The 13,449-nt window shown below is 42.9% G+C and overlaps 1 protein-coding gene across 7 annotated transcripts in view; it reads right to left on the bottom strand.

Moving 5' to 3' along the window:
• The window catches only part of cdh23 (cadherin-related 23), a 199,021-nt gene extending 190,977 nt beyond the window's left edge, over positions 1–8,044 (bottom strand). For all 7 annotated transcript variants that reach the window (XR_009769490.1, XR_009769491.1, XM_061690790.1 and 4 more), the window contains exon 1: positions 8,000–8,044. The gene's annotated coding sequence lies outside the window, so the exon portion shown is untranslated. The remainder of the gene's footprint in view (positions 1–7,999) is intronic.
• Positions 8,045–13,449: the final 5,405 nt, after the last annotated feature.

Below are 13,449 nucleotides of genomic sequence, written 5' to 3'. Positions count from 1 at the left end.
GCCCTGATAAATGAGAAATATATATTAAGGACATGGCCGCCATTGTCCCAAATGTCTTTATAGGAGTGCGGGTCAATAAGTAATTGCCAATACAGTGACTCTTTGACTATACACAATACAAATAACTTTAAAGATACCAACAGATCATGTATCATAACATCCTATGTCCTACCATAATAACAACATTTCAACCAACCTAAATACCAACCTGCCACAAAAGCAATTTGAGCCAGACCCATAGGGGTTGTGATAAATGCCAAAATCATTTCCCTAAAAATGCAGTTTGAATCGACCCTCACTACACAAGTTTGATTAGCTTATACTGTACTTTTGCACTGAAGTGTAGCTCAATGTGTTATTTTTTAATGTATTCTACAAAGTAGGTTCTGGACTATAGGTGAATAGGACACAAATGATGATTAGAGGTATATTTTTTGAATGTTGCTTATTCTGGCCAGGTTAACAGGAAAGACGGTGTCACACAATAAAATATTTTATGCTTATGCCTTAATGGATCTTGATGAAGTGTGGCCTCAGATATGCGCTACAATATTTCGAAGTGCATTATCTCAACAGTCTCAATTCCGTTTTCCTGTCAATTATAACTTTCTGCAAAGACATTCCATGAATCCATAAAGTAGGTTCCGTCCTTGAATTCTCAGTCAGTCGTTTGTGGTTGTTTATCAAGCAGAGTCTCTTGTCCCTTGACCAACACATTTTGTAATAGGGTAGGCAGCAAAGCGCCATGTAGCAACATCAACACAAACTGGTAGTGTCAGAGGGCATACAGTAGCCTGCAGAAACTCATTCATCTACTTTTGTTTTCCTCGACGTCCGTGTGGAGTCACAGCTCCCCGATAACAGCTGATGGCTTTTATCCTGTTGTAGTCAAAACAGACAATTTAGTAGCTCCTCCTCAGCACAGATTACCTTTGCATCTCAACACTTCACCTCCCTCCTCATCCAGCACCGTTGTCCCTTTCATTTCACCCTCACTGTCTCTCTCCCTGTCCTATACCACCGCCTCCCATTGCAGCCACATTTTATGACAGCATCCCGTGTGTGATGATCAAAAATGAGAATTTGTCACACAGCTTGGCCATTAAATTCCTGCTTGCTGGTTTTACATGGCGGAAGTTAATTTCATTGTATGGCTGTAGATAGGAATTTTGGAGATTTAAATTAAATAAAATGTATCCATCGCTCGCTTTATGATGTTTTATTTACTGTATTTCAAAAGTATCCTTCCATTTTGTATACACTTGTCCTCGTTAGGGTCACAGGTAAACTGAATTTAGGGTTAGGGTCACAAGTTGAATTTTAGCGAGAGGCAGGGTACAACCTGGACTGGTTGAAGTTTAAAACAAAGTCTCAAAAAAGTATGGTATAGTAATCCATAATCCACATATATATATATAGACCCTTTTACAGACCTTTTCCAAAAAATTTGAATATCATGGAAAGGTTTATTTATTTCCACAATTCTATTCAAAAAGTTCAACTTTCGGTGGCACAGTGGCCGACTGGTTCGAGCGTCAGCCTCGCAGTTCTGAGGACCCGGGTTCAATCCCCGGTCCCGCCTGTGTGGAGTTTGCATCTTCTCCCCGTGCCTGTGTGGGTTTTCTCCGGGCACTCTGGTTTCCTCCCACATCCCAAAAACATGCATGAATTGGAGACTCTAAATTGCCCATAGGCATGACTGTGAGTGCGAATGGTTGTTTGTTCCTATGTGCCCTGCGATTGGCTGGCAACCAGTTCAGGGTGTACCCCGCCTCCTGCCCGATGACAGCTGGGATAGGCTCCAGCACGCCCGCGATCCTAGTGAGGAGAAGCGGCTCAGAAAATGAATGAATGAATGAAAGTTAAACTTTCATAGATTATAGATTCAGGGCCCACAATTTAAACAATTTCAAGTATTTCTTTGTTTATTTTTTCAGCCGAAATTTTGCAGGCCATAAATGTTTTAAACTGAGTGTCACACACTAATCATCTACTAAACTCAAAGCCCCTGCACAGGTTTCCCCAGGTGTCATCAAATTGCTTCAGTTTGGTTCAATTGTCTCAGTTGGGTCCAATATGGGGGAAGACTGCAGACTTGACAACTGGCCAGAATACCCTCACTGATACCCTCCATAGGATGGCTAAGCCACAAAAGTTCACAGCTAAGGATACTGGCTGTTCACAGAGTGCTGTGTCCAGCAATATCAATGGAAAGTCTTGTGCAAGGACAAAATGTGGCAGGAGAAGATGCACCAGCAAAATACCTTCAGCGGATTATAAAACACAGAAGATTCAAGAATCCAGCAGAGATCCAGAAAGAGTGGAATGAGGCAGGAGTCACAGCTTAAAAAACCACCACATTCAGACGTCAACTGTCAACTGCTTGAGGTCCTATCTGAAATATCCACAGTCAGTCATGATTTGGGGTGCAATTTCCAGTGCAGATGTTGGGAAACTCTGCTTTCTTAAACCCAAGGTCACCGCAACAGTTTACCAGAATGTTTTATTGGACTTGATGATTCCTTCTGCTGAGGATCTGTATGGAGATGCAGATTTCACCCTGCCCTGCCCCTCTGCCCTGCCTGCCCCCTTGGGTTTGAAATGCATCCCACACACTCATCACCACATTTTAATGCACCACATACACCCATCTGTGGGGGATGGTGGGTCGTGGGTGTGTGTGTCTGTGTGTGGGGGGGTGGCTGTTAGGCAGCAGTGTCTGGCAGCCCATCGCGGGCCCTGCAGGTTGGGTGGAGGGGTGGGGGGGTCTGTCTCTCCTGGGGGTGGAGGGGGAGGGGTGGCGTGAAGGCCCTTTGCGGGGAGGGGGGATGTTGGCTGGGTATTGGGCCCCTGCAGCCCCCACCGGGTGGCCAGTTGTCGGTGGGGCCGGCGGACTGCCCTGGGTCCCTCGGTGTGGGACGTGTCCCGTCCGCCGGGCTGCTCTCAGGTGGACCCCTGGGCCGGTCCCGCCCCTCGATTGATTGGGTGGGGTCCTCAGTCTCCACGGTGCGGGCACAGCAATTACAGGACAATTCTGTCAGTCTTTGTGCATGTAAAGCGGTGTCAATTCACTTGCATGTGTCCGCAGGAACACAGCCCTGGGACTCCTTCGCTGGGTGTGGGGCGACTCACTTATTGCGACAAATAACTCATGAATATGTGAATTGCTTCGGTATCCCCTCACTCACACTCTCGTCCTATAGACTTTTATAATTTACATAGTCAATCCCACCACACAGTTGTAAAGCTGGGTTCACGACCCTTGTCCTGCATGCTTCTTCTCCTGTCCTTGTCCGGTCGTTCCCTCACAGGGTGTAGCACTACAGCCCCATGCAACACATATTTAATGTTTCATTTTTGTAGATAATGTAATTACTTACTTTTCTCATCCTGTTTACAATTAGTGCTTTGTCTTTTGTCTTCGTTTCACTCTCCCCTCTAGAAACTTTGTTCTGTTCGACTCTGATTCTCAATTAACATCAATTATAATACTAAGAAACCACAGTGGAAGCTTACCAACCCCACTGTGACACAGTAAAACTGTTCTGGCAAAAAAGGTATACAGATCCTCCATCTGCTATACCTAACAGCCGGTAGAAGAAAAAAAAAAGAGATGCAGATTTCATCTTCCAGCAGGACCTGGCCCCTACCTATACCGCCAGAAACACCAAAACCTGGTTTGATGTCCATGCCATCACAGTGCTTGACTGGCCAGCCAACTTGCCGGATCTAAACCCCAGTGAGAATCCTTGGGGTATTATCAAGAGGAAAATGAGGGGCACCAGACCCAAAAACAAAGAACTGACAGCAAGCATTAAGGAAATCTGGGCTTCCATAACTCCCAGGCAATGCCACAGGCTGATTACCTCAATGCCACGCCCCATCCAGGCAGTGATTCAAGCATAGGGATTCCCAATCAAGTATTGAAGATTAATGTATCGTTTTGAAAGTGCCATATTTTGATTGATTTAATGTGACCCTAATTTCTGTCTTTTTTTTCGATAAAAACTGAACTATAAAAAGTAAATGATTTCTTTACAGTATTCTAATTTCTTTAATTCCTGATTTGGTGGGTTTTATGAGCTGGAAGCCCAAATTATGGAAAAATAAACAAATAAATACTTAAAATTGTGAGCCCTGAATCTATAATTTATGAAAGTTTACGTTTTTGAATGAAATTTTGGAAATAAATAAACTTTTCCATGACATTCTAATTTTTGGAAAGGGTCTGTGTGTATATATATTCTAGCTCATGTTGTAGCTCTTCTAATCGAGAATCGTCCTTGAGCGTTCGCACGTTGAGCGTCCCAAAAAGATTTTGTGCGTTATGTCTTTTTTGCTTCTTTCTTGCTACTTCTAAAGATTGTCCTTTGGTTTGATTTAAAATGTTTGTAGGAGTAACCGTATTCTGGTCTAGCATAGCCAAGTCCGTTGTCCGTAAACAGCCATAATTAACCCTGTGATTCTTAGCACCCTTTGCCGCCAAGCTTGTCTGCCCGCTGCCGTAGGCAGAGGCTCTTTGCCCTCTGGGGAATGAAGGCCGTGTTTTACAGTAACAACTGAAACTAATGTCCTGTTCAATCGTTACTGTCCGCAAAAAGATATCAAAACTGAGGACTATGTCCTAGACGCCGTCGACAACTATATCTATTTAGGCCAACTTGTTACAATGGATGGAAATACAAGCACTTGAACAGTTGAAGCAGTTGAACACAGCATAAAGCTTGCCTGGCAGCCTTAGGGAAGGCTTAGTGTTATATTCAAGAACAATCATCCCATTTGTTTGAAGAGAAAGGTTTTCGATCGATGTATTTTACCAGTCTTCGCTTACGGTAGTGAAACTAGGACTACAAATGCCAAAGTTATACAAAGACCATGTGTAACCCAAACGAACATCCATCCATCCATCCATTTTCTGAGCCGCTTCTCCTCACCAGGGTCGCGGGCGTGCTGGAGCCTATCCCAGCTATCATCGGGCAGGAGGCAGGGTACACCCTGAACTGGTTGCCAGTCAATCGCAGGGCACATACAAACAAACAACCATTCGTACTCACATTCACACCTACGGGCAATTTAGAGTTGTCAATTAACCTACCACGCATGTTTGTGGGATGTGGGAGGAAACCGGAGTGCCCGGAGAAAACCCACGCAGGCACGGGGAGAACATGCAAACTCCACACAGGCGGGGCCGGGGATTGAACCATGGTCCTCAGAACTGTGAGGCAGACGCTCTAACAAGTCGTCCACCGTGCCGCCTATATATATATATATATATATATATATATATATTGATATAGCTAGACCTCCAAACATGCATTCAGTCATAAACATGGTGTTCTGATCAAACTACTTTTACTGGATTTATTTCAGACAGAATTAAAAAAAAAAACCAAGCAGTTTCATGGATATCAATGACATTTACAAGTCTCAGGAAGAAGAAAAAAAATCCATGATTTCCAGGCGGTCTCTAATCTAATTGAAACACACCTCTGTGGTGTGGCCATATTCTTTCCCAATTTACAAAAACGCATAAAGGAAAAGCGCACATGTACAGTTTGCCAGGGTACATTAAAATGGTGGTGGGGTAGCGCTGCTGTACAGGGTCACTGGTGAGCTGGAGCCTGTCCCAGTTGACTGCGGACAAGAGGCAGGGTATATACCCCATACAGATCACCAGTTAATACCAGGACATTTACTGTATGGTACAGACAAACTATCATTCACACTTTCACACCTATGGGCAATTCCGTTTTCAATTAAACTAAAAGGCAGGTTATTTGAAATGTGGGAGGAAGCCGGAAAGACCCACCTAACCATGGAAATAACAGGCACCTAGATGCTTTAAGGCAGACATGCTAAACAAATGCCCAACAGTGCCACCCGCTGTGCCCATTATATTGTTAAATAAGGTAACCGTAATGTTAGAAACACCTTGCGGTGTGATGCAATATAGTTGTACTCTACTACAAACTTCAACAATATTTGTTACATACATTTGTTCACAGTCATTAACATTGATACATTTATACATCTCTGATAATGCTAATCAAAAGCATAATTTATTTTGTAACTAGATTATTAACAGGCATATTTAATTGTGCAAGTGCACCGACTGACGTGTTCAATGACACTGTTCAAATATATACCTACAAATGCATAATGTGGTGTGTAACCATTGACATAGGTTAAAGTAGAAAAGATGAAGAACATACTAATGGGTCATGGTCTGATTTAATCAAATACATATATACGTACATGACAAGTTTATATTTAGAAGCCTTCACACCCTGGCAATCAATGTCGGGCCTTCCCCAAAGGATGAAGGCTCATCACAACTTCAACATGGCAACGCTACAAGGATTAGTACAGGCACCATGCCAGCAACCACCACCACAAAATAAACAAGTTTTTCCACATCATACATCACCTTCGCTCCCTTTTCCCACTCAACACTTTTACGCCTCTTCCCATTTGATAACACTGAAATCCTACCTTGAGCTCACATTGCTCCGCCTCGTCTCCGAGACCTCATAACGCACAGTCCTCTATTCCTTATATTGTGTTGCATTTGAGTCTGTCAGTCAACGTGTCAGATATGGACTCCCCAATTTATTTATTTTTTCCCCTATTCTGAATGAATTTCATGAGTGTGACTCTCAATGAGACACTCTCAATGAGAGTCACACTCATGAAATGAGCGTCACACTCAGAGAGGCCAAAAGTCAGACATATACGCTCACTACATAACAAATGGGGAAGAGGCTGCAACTCCAACTTATCGCAATCATAAAACTTTGATTTGTGAATTAAAGATGATAGAATAATACTTGTTTTATACATTTGTTTTGCATTTCCACATCATTGCTAATCTTACATTTAGCAGAAGTGTCAGATTGACGGGGGGAAAAAGCAGGTCGAGACAAGATAGGAAATAACTGTATTTTTCGCAAACAGTAAACGATAAACAAGTTCACTTGTCATCTACAACCCACAAGTGAATAATCCAATATACCATTTTCTCAACTGAAAAAGTTGAATTGCCAATGAAGCCATACCAAATGTGGCATTGGGGCTACTGGTTCCTACTAAAGGCCAATTAAATTGTAAATTAAACATATGGAAATATTTCTGACATGTTAATGTATTTTTTTACTCCCGGGGATTCGTTTTATGTCTGCTCGTATCTGCCACGTCAATGAATATTCATATGATTCTCTCAAAAGAGATTGCTCTAATGGAGTCTGCTGTCATCTACTGCCCTACTGGTGAACATTTCAAAACATTCACATGGCATCATTTTTTTCCATTTTGCATCAAACAAAGCAGCTTTGAATTGAATTGTTTTTTTGCATTCACTTTAGTCTAAATACGTTGGAACAATCAAAGGCAAAGGTAACTAATGAATGTCATTCATCTGCATTCAAAAGAACCAGTGAAAACAGACAAATATTATTATTAAAATTACAACTTGTTAAGTAGTCAAAGTATTAAACTGACGTCGCATCGAGTTACAGATACATAAATAAGTAAGTGGGTGCAAGGCGCTCCCCAGCAGGCACGTCTGAAGTCACTGTGCAGCTACCTGATATAATGGTGCTCACCTGACACCTCCATCGACCGTTTACTCGCGACGTAAGCAGGCGGTAATAACAGAAGTTGCCCAAAAACTTTTAATGGACTTTGTCATCCCACTGAACTGGCAGGTCATTAAAAAAAAAAAAAATGTCGAGGAACATCCACTAAGGGGGGGGGGAAACACACACAATTTGGGGATGGATTTATAATTTTATAAGCACCAAAGACTCGTTAAACAAATCCAATGAGTTAATTAAATGTGGTGTCAATTGAGTAAGAAATGTGTGAATTAAGTGAACCACAGAAACGACCGCACCAACGCAATGGTCTCCCCCGACGCATTGGGGAGTCAACTAACATGCAGACCGATGACGATGAGGAGGTGGGTGATAATTAGGCTGAAGTCATTCTCGTATCATCCTACCTTCCCTGTCCGGGTCCGTCTCCGGCTGACAACCTCGAGATTGGATCTCTTGTCCTGCTGTGATGCCTCGCCAAGAATGCGCTCCCCTCTTTCCCTCCCTCTCTCCCTCCCTGCCTCTACACTATCTCTCCCGCTGCCTTGACTCGATCAGCGCGCACCTCGCCCTGGTCATCACCCATTGCACGCCCCGCCGTGCTGCGAAGGAGCCACACGCAAAAAAACCACGCACGCTGCACTTGTGTGCAGCTCATTACCCGCACAGGTGCTGTCCCATAAGCTGACGCTGAATGTGAGTCTTGCAGGTTAGCAAAGTCACTGCTTTGCTGAATAGTTTGTGGCAACAATGAAATTGATCAAAAACAGTGACTTGGCACAAACTTAGTGCACGCAATCAAAAGGTGATTTCCAAATTGAGGATATCACCGTCTTTTGAAATGTATATAGTATATAGTGTGAACACACAATAGTGTGAATTAAAAATGGAACGTAATGGAAAATGACGAAACAGCAACACAATTTTCACAGAGCCAGAGACACCAAACCAACGTTACTACTCGATTACACTTGCTGTTGATGCCTCTGTTGAAGTGATTTTGGTATAGAATAAGATTGAACTGGATCACAACTTACCACCTTATTTCTATTATTAGTATTATTAATAATAATAGCATCAGTATTTGCCACAACGATAGAGCCCTCCACAATAAGAAGGATCAAGCTATTTCACGTTTTAAGATATATACTATACAGCCACAAAATATCAAGAAAAGCAAATTTTGTTTCAATATTTGAACATCGAATTTGTTCAGACATCATGAGATGACCTTTGGCCTCTACAATTAGCACCACCGGTGTAGTCGGTTTCCTGCTATGTGTTCACAACATCCTATAAGGTCCCCCATAGATAAAAGTCTGCAGGTGTTAAATCAGGTTTGTGTATAATTTTTGGGCGGCGGACTCTGTATATCATGTGGACATACGTTAAGGTAATTAATTATCCATTATTAATCTGTAATAAAGGTAATTTATAACGGTTGAGTATAAATTACTTCCCTGCGTGATTTCAACACATTACAGTTAATGTTATCGTACTGCATGGTCAGAAGAGGAGGATTATGGAAATGTATTATCTTCCCTTCGCGGAAAAAAAGTAGTCGGTTAATCAGTATTAAGTAGGCTAAAACGTAAACAAAACAGTACATTGGTATAGAGAGAAACCCAAGTAAGACCCAAAAGCATTTTATTTTGTTTTTTTAGATTGTGCTACCCTCTAGTGGAATCTAATTTTAATGCATGCTCCCCCTTTTTATTAGAGTCACGGACACACTTCTCATTGAATGCGAGATGTAGTTTTACTTTTGAGTCTTCACCGCACATACAGTGTATTGAGGCAAATACAAAAAAAAAAAACATCTATTATTAGACTAGTCACGACACCAACTGAAAAAATGCCGGGACACTGATGGAACCTATACCCGTATTGTAGGCCTACATGAAAGCGAAGCGTATGGTACTCTAGCCTACCAGCACTTTGCTTACAATAAATAGTAATATTATAGTATTATTATATACTATTATACTTTGGGGGTGTTTCTCTGCAAAGATGACAGGTCAACTTCACCGCATCGAGGAAAATATGAATGGAGCCTTGTACCATGAAATCCTGGGTGACAACCTCCTTCTCTCAGCCAGGAAACTTAAAATGGGTCACGGATGGGTCTTCCAGCACGACAATGACCCAAACCACACAGCCAAGGCAACGCTGTTTCAGCTTCTCCTCAAGCCACGCACCTGTCTCCAATCTACCCTCATCACCACCTACATTTAAGCCTGCCTGTTCCAGGGAATCCTCGCCAAAGTATTGCAGCCTCTCCTAGCGGTACCACGGCCCACCGTACTCATGTAAGATACTCAACTCCTCCTTCCCTTGTTAACTCTTGTGTCTCCTCTTTCCCAGTGTTCCTGACCCATGTCATTCCTGCCAGCCCCCTGTTCTGTCCACGGCGCCGCCTGTCAACACATCCAGGACCACTTCCATAACCTTTGCTCAATAAACTGTTCATCATTTTACATCAGCCTCCGCCTGCTCTTGGGTTCAGCTACTTCCCACAGTTGATATTTTCTTTTTGATATTCTGTCTCTCGCTGTTAAAATACACCTCCCATTAAAATTATAGACGGTTCATGTCTTTGTCAGTGGGTACATTTACAAAATCAGTTAGGGATCAAATTATTATTTCCTCCACTGTAGAAGAGGCAGCAACACAGGGTGACCTACTATATAACAGCTGTGTAGAAGGACGCAGATAGACTACGGTACATCTTGTGCATATGATATTATATGAATGAGATCAGTGGTGTAAGGTAGTAGAAGGGGATAGTGTAAGCCAGACAATCTAGGATGACTCTGGTTGCAGTGAGGATGAGATGAAGAAGACAAAGGCAGAGCAGAGAAGCATGTGGTGGAAGCTGCTCTTATCAAAGTGCTAAATAATATATGGTTGAATACTGATTCGGGAAAGGTGTCAATTCTGGTCTTGTTGTACCTCAGTGTGGCTTTTGATACGGTTGTTCATTATATACTGTTGAACAGGTTGGAAACGTGGGTAGGACTAGATGGAACAGTCCTTAAATGGTTCACGTCTTACCTGGAGGAAAGGAGTTATTTTGTAACCATTGGAAATGTTCAATCTCATCGAATGGCATTGACCTATGGGGTCCCTCAAGGGTCAGTTCTTGGACACCTTCTGTTCAGCCTGTATATGCATGTGTCAAGCAGACCAGGAGCAGCTCATCCATGATTTTATCTCAAGTAGACTTGACTATTCTAATGGTCTTCTGACTGGATTCCCCAAAAAGAGCATTAAACTGCTGCAGCTCATTCAGAATGCTGTGGCTCTGGTTCTGACCAGAACAAAGATGTCAGAGCATATTACTCCAATTCTAAAGCCTTTGCACTGGCTTCCAGTCAGCTTTAGAATAGATTTAAAAGTTCTGCTACTGGTCTAAATACATATAAAATTCTGCTATTGGTCTAAAAAGCAAACATGGTGAAGCAGCATTTAGCTATTATGCTGCACACAAATGGAATAAGTGGCCAACAGAAGTGGCGCCCGCCTCTCGCCCGAAGATAGCTGGGATAGGCTCCAGCACTTGTGAGGATAAGGCGGTACAGAAAATTGATGGATGGATCTCTCTCTCGCTCTCTCTCTCTCTCTCTCTCTCTCTCTCTCTCTCTCTCTCTCTCTCTCTCTCTCTCTCTCTCTCTCTCTCTCTCTCTCTCTCTCTCTCTCTCTCTCTCTATACACACACTTTTACTTTTTATTGACTCTCCTAGGCGGCACGGTGGCCGACTGGTTAGAGCGTCAGCCACACAGTTCTGAGGACCTGGGTTCAATCCCTGGTCCCGCCTGTGTGGAGTTTGCATGTTCTCCTGTGCCTGCGTGGGTTTTCTCCGGGCACTCCGGTTTCCTCCCACATCCCAAAAACATGCATTAATTGGTGACTTTAAATTGCCCGTAGGTGTGAATGTGAGTGCGAATGGTTGTTTGTTTGTATGTGCCATGCGATTGGCTGGCAACCAGTTCAGGGTGTACCCCGCCTCCTGCCCGATGACAGCTGGGATAGGCTCCAGCACGCCCACGACCCTAGTGAGGAGAAGCGGCTCAGAAAATGGATGGATGGATGGATGAGTCTCTTAATATATTATATATCTCTTTATTAAGTGTCTTATTTCAAACAAAATTTTCACCTGCAATACAATGCATATTATGAATGCACATTTGTTTTAGTGCTGCTTCACTTTTTTTCCCCTCTAGAACCATCCATCCATTTTCTGAGCCACTTATCCTCACAAGGGTCGCGGGCGTGCTGGAGCCTATCCCAGCTATCTTTGGCAGGAGGCGTGGTACACCCTGAACTGGTTGCCAGCCAATCACAGGGCACACATAAACAAACAACCATTCACACTCATGTTCACACCTATGGGCAATTTACAGTTGTCAATTAACCTACCATGCATGTTTTTGGGATGTGGGAGGAAACCGGAGTGCCCGGAGAAAACCCAAGCAGGCACGGGAAGAACATGGAAACTCCACACAGGCGGGGCCAGGATTTGAACCCCGGTCCTCAGAGCTGTGAGGCAGACGCTCTAACCGGTCGCCCACTGTGCCGCTGCTCGAGAACCAGTTGTTTAATATACCCATAAAACAGAATCTACAACAGGTTCGTGCATTAAAAGGTGATGACATTATAGCAAAGCAAAAGATAAACACCCCCCCGACACACACACATACAATGAAGCCCTAAATGGCATGACTAGTTATATTCTTGTTGCAGCTCAGAAATTGTATTGATTGCAAGGTGTCAACAGTCTCATAAAAGTGAGAGTAATCATCAATTTCACTGAAGGCATTAGCATCGGTATTGGTTTACTCCAATTGTAATACATTTTCATTTAAACCAACAATCATGTCTACGCCAATAGTAACGAGTTACTGATGACATTAATCTCAAATTAACTCCAAGTGAGGTCGAAACCATGACACTTAAATGTCTTCAATGGATGAGTAATTCTGTTGACAAACAAGAAGTCTCACAGTGGATTGTAAATTGTGAAAGCCTTTGCTATTGTTTGAATTCCAGCAACAGAGAGCAAAGTTATGTGTTATCCCCCCCAAAAAAACACAATGCGGGCCTTTGATTGAACAACAGTATACCTGCAAAACAATGGAGAATACTGTGTTGGGATCAAGCTTTGGATTTAATAGAAATTTAATCCTGGCTTTACAACTTTTTAATTTTACCTAGATTTTAAAATAATTGGGCGTAGAACATGTTTGAGAAATGTTCTCAGGCAACAACTTGCCAACGTGTAATGAGCAGAAGGAGCCTATTGAACTAATCCCTCTGCAGCATAATGAGTCACTTTGTCACAGAGGATATCCTCAACATTGGGTTGTGTATGCTCCCGAATGCAAGGAGGGTGATCACAAACACTTTGTAATTTTACTTTGATCTGCTGAAATATTCAACAAGAGTTACACTGTATGTCAGACCTAATTCCGGAAGGCGTGAGCCGCGTGACAGAAGGGTGTGAGGGTGACTGAATGAAACCAAATGTGTGAATATGGAGATTCTCGTAGATGCTTGTTAAGGTTTTGAAAGCCTCTGTCAAAACCACTACTATAATGCTAGGAGGTAAAAGGACATCGATAGCTTGGAATAAACCTGTCAAGAGCTGAGGGCTGAAAGCTGCCAGAAATCTTTAAAATGTTATCTCACCTTGGAATTTTCCATCATTTCACTCTATCCATCCATCGATTTTCTGTACCGCCTATCCTCACTAGGGTCGTGGGCGTGCTGGAGCCCATCCCAGCTATCTTCGGGTGAGAGGCGGGGTACACTATGAACTGGTTGATAGCCAATCGCATGGGACAATATAAACAAACA

This window comes from Phycodurus eques, chromosome 11 (assembly GCF_024500275.1).
Source record: "Phycodurus eques isolate BA_2022a chromosome 11, UOR_Pequ_1.1, whole genome shotgun sequence".
NCBI classification, from domain to species: Eukaryota; Metazoa; Chordata; class Actinopteri; order Syngnathiformes; family Syngnathidae; genus Phycodurus; species Phycodurus eques.
The sequence above is the reverse complement of the archived record's forward strand: the minus strand, read 5'-3'. Positions and strand labels throughout refer to the sequence as shown.